Below are 3,465 nucleotides of genomic sequence, written 5' to 3'. Positions count from 1 at the left end.
AAGTCACAGTGAAGGCAGAAGCTGGAGTGTGGGACGCTCCTATGCAGTCAGGTGATGCAGTCCTCTGCTCCTCCTGGCGGTAGACCACATGTTATGACATAAATGGCTGGAGTGTGGCCAACCATTTTTTTCTTCCCACCTGCCACAGCACATGGGTTGCAGATAGGCTAGAATCGGAATTTGACGTTGGTCTCGGACCTGGGTAAAAGTTCAGCTTGTTTCTTGGGGTATGGATACATGAGGTGCCGAGTGCATTGGGGGTAATTCTGAGTTGATCGCAGCAGGAATTTTGTTAGTAGCTGGGCAAAACCATGTGCACTGCAGGGGAGGCAGATATAACATGTGCAGAAAGAGTTAGATTTGGGTGGGTTATTTTGTTTCTGTGCAGGGTAAATACTGGCTGCTTTATTTTTACACTGCAAATTAGATTGCAGATTGAACACACCACACCCAAATCTAACTCTCTCTGCACATGTTAAATCTGCCTCCCCTGCAGTGCACATGGTTTTGCCCAACTGCTAACAAAATTCCTGCTGCGATCAACTTGGAATTACCCCCATTGTGTCTAATGATCTTTGGTCTGTGCTGGGAACAAAATGTTTTATACTTTTTTTTTTCATAATCATTAGACCCTGTTAGTGTGTCAGGTAGCGGCATGCAAAATAAATAATACATGCCTTTAAATTACACCCCCACTCCCACAATCTTCGGGATGCCCAAATATCTTGGCTTTAATGGGAAGGCGGCTCAAGAGCCAGACAAACTTTTATTTAAGGTTGTCTGATACCAGACTGGGAACTGCACCCGGAGGTGGGTGTGTGTAGCTGTGTGAGGAACTGGGACCGTATTGCAGCCTGTCGCTATACTAATACAGTGGCTGCCTACCTAGAATGGGTAGGAGGAATCCACCTAGAGGACAGGAGAGTCGAGGAGGGCAAACAAGCTACCTGGTAATGTAACTCAAAGTGGTGGCTAAAGAGAGCCAAGAGTTGCAACGGCTCCTGGTTGTATGTAAAGTACCTTGCGTGTGATCTGGGTGCACTAAGGGTAGTATAATGCAGCCAAGCTACACCCACTGCACACTGATCGCCACCTCCGCACCCCCTGGAGCTGCTCATAGTATTTCTGAAACTCTTTTTGGTGAGGGGCATGGCCATGTCTATCTATCTGTCTGTCTGTCTGTCTGTCTGTCTGTCTATCTATCTATCTATCTATCTATCTATCTATCTAAATGTATTCATCCGCCTATCTAACATTTAAGTTAAAATAAGCTTACATTACATGGTCAGCAGACATACATATATGTCCTCATACAGAATACATATGTAATCCTAGCTGACAGGATGCCAGCTCTTAGGATCCAGACAGCAGCATCCCACCAGGCGGAATCCCGGCAGCGAGCGCAGCGAATCCCCTTGCGGGCTCGCTGCGCTCACAACGCTTCGGGCTCGGTGGCTTGCTGCACTCGCCACAGGATCTATTCCCACTCGGTGGTGGCATGGACCTACCACCTGTGTGGGAATAGTGGGCAGCAGCCGGGAACCCGACTGCCGGTATATAAACTGCATCCCCCTCAAACACTTAGCCTCAGTATGCTATACTGTGCAAGATGCCCAGTGTGACAGCTGCCCAGAGATGTGTAGCATAACATCGTTTTCTTTCAGTTTTGAATCTTATTCCCATCACAGACTCAGTGAGCCACCACTTACAGTGTACTACAGACGATGGGCTGTGACTTTACCTGCACACAAATTAGTTTTAAACATATACAAATTTGCAGAAGAAACAGAAGATGGTGGGGGGAAGCCGAAACCACTGCATTGTAGCACTTCATATACAGATTCAACCTAATCGCACACAGATGTACAAATAGGTGTGCATTGTGTCCGCTGGTCACCATACCAACGCCGGCATATTGGCATTGAGATGCTCAGTGGGGGGGACGAACACAACGCAGCCCCTTGCGGTTCTATTCCTACACTATGGGTGTCATGGACACCCACGAGTGGGAATAATCCCTATCTATCTATCTATCTATCTATCTATCTATCTATCTATCTATCTATCTATCTATCATTATTTTAATATATCATACCTTCCAACATTTCACACATAACAACCAGTACAAATTAAGGAAGGGGAGTGGCCATGGATAAAAGGGACGTGGCCACGCCCCCTTTCATATACTTTCAATGTTAATTTGAAGAGGTACAAAGTCCTTTTTGGCAGGTACAGACCATAAAAAAGGTACTGTACCTGCCAAAAAGGTACAGTTGGAGGGTATGATATATTAATGTTAAAATAAACATACCTTACTTTGTGAGATGTTAAATCAACAGATATACAATTGATATCTGACAGTTTTCTTCAAAGTAGTGACCTTTCTACCAAAATCGATCTATCATTTAGGATAAAATAAATTTACATTACACGGTAAGCAGACTTAAAGATGTGTCCACATGCACCTAGCCTCAATACTCTATACGGTGTGAGATGCCTGCCATGACTGAGCCCCTCTTAGATATGTAATGTAACATCATTTTCTTTAAATGTTGCGTCTAATTTGCATTGCAGATACAGCAAAACTCCATTCAAAGTGTACTACCGACACTGGGCTGTGACTGTAACCACACAGGAATTAGTTTAAAGACGTACAAAGTTGCAGATGAACTTGGTGTGAGAAAAGGCCACAGCCACTGCATTATTGCACTTTGTATACAGATTCTGACTCATTCACACATAGATGTACAAATGTTGCACATCAAATTGAACAGTGCAATTTAGTAAAGTAGTTTTGTCACTTCCAATTGTTTTATTTGAGTGAAAGAGTTGCTCAGTGTTTGCTGAGTCACCTGGAACTTGGTACGCCGAAAGGGATGTTTGACTGAAGCAACAGTGTTTCAGGACACATTTTTATTAACATACAGTTGATAACATCTTTACATGATTAACCTATTCAGATTATAAATCACATTCTGTTTAAATAAGCCAACATTACATGGTCAGTAGACATTTCACCAGATACAGCTGAGTAGGTCATTGTGGGCATGATTTCAGCTATGTAATAGTTTTATATGTAATCAATATTTTTTTTTACGTAGGTGGGGCATAGTCATAGGCTTATGCTGGGTCTTGGCAAGTGGTGTACGTGGCCACCACCAAATACACAAACTGCTCACCTGATCTACATGTAGCCTCCAGTGACGTGCAGTGAGGTGAATGTCTGTAACTTGCACGTCACTACACTGTGCTACAGTGTCCATTGAGTCTCCTACCTGCATCTCTGTGTCTTCTCTTGCTGCTGCTGACTAACCTCTAACTACAGTGCACTTCCTGGTCACATCCAAGTGTCCTTCAGTGCACTAGGCCTGCCCAACACTCAGACGCATGCCTCTATTAGTTCCCTTTCTGTACTTCTTTACTGGCCATGGTGTGGCTCCAGCCCCAGCCCTGCAAAGCAGTGTC

Source organism: Pseudophryne corroboree, chromosome 5 (assembly GCF_028390025.1).
Source record: "Pseudophryne corroboree isolate aPseCor3 chromosome 5, aPseCor3.hap2, whole genome shotgun sequence".
In the NCBI taxonomy this organism is placed as follows: domain Eukaryota; kingdom Metazoa; phylum Chordata; class Amphibia; order Anura; family Myobatrachidae; genus Pseudophryne; species Pseudophryne corroboree.
Note: the sequence above shows the minus strand (reverse complement) of the source record.